The sequence below is a fragment of the Cariama cristata genome, unplaced genomic scaffold (genome assembly GCF_000690535.1).
Source record: "Cariama cristata isolate BGI_N322 unplaced genomic scaffold, ASM69053v1 scaffold32646, whole genome shotgun sequence".
NCBI classification, from domain to species: Eukaryota; Metazoa; Chordata; class Aves; order Cariamiformes; family Cariamidae; genus Cariama; species Cariama cristata.
Window position 1 is genome coordinate 1 of NW_009622091.1, and position 213 is coordinate 213.

Consider the following 213-nt stretch of genomic DNA (forward strand, 5'->3'; position numbering starts at 1 on the left):
CACGGGCCGGTTCTGCCGCGGGGGCCCCCGCCAGCCACAGCCCGCCGCTTCGAGCTGCCTGGGGGTGTTTAGAAGGGGCAGGGGAGGAGGTGGTCCCGCACGAAGGCCCAGCCTGGCCCAGTCCGTGGCATTGCTGCTGTCGGGGTGCGGCTTCGCTCCCTGAACCTGGAGGAGAAACACGGCTGCCTTGGTCGGGGCATGAGGACGGCGATG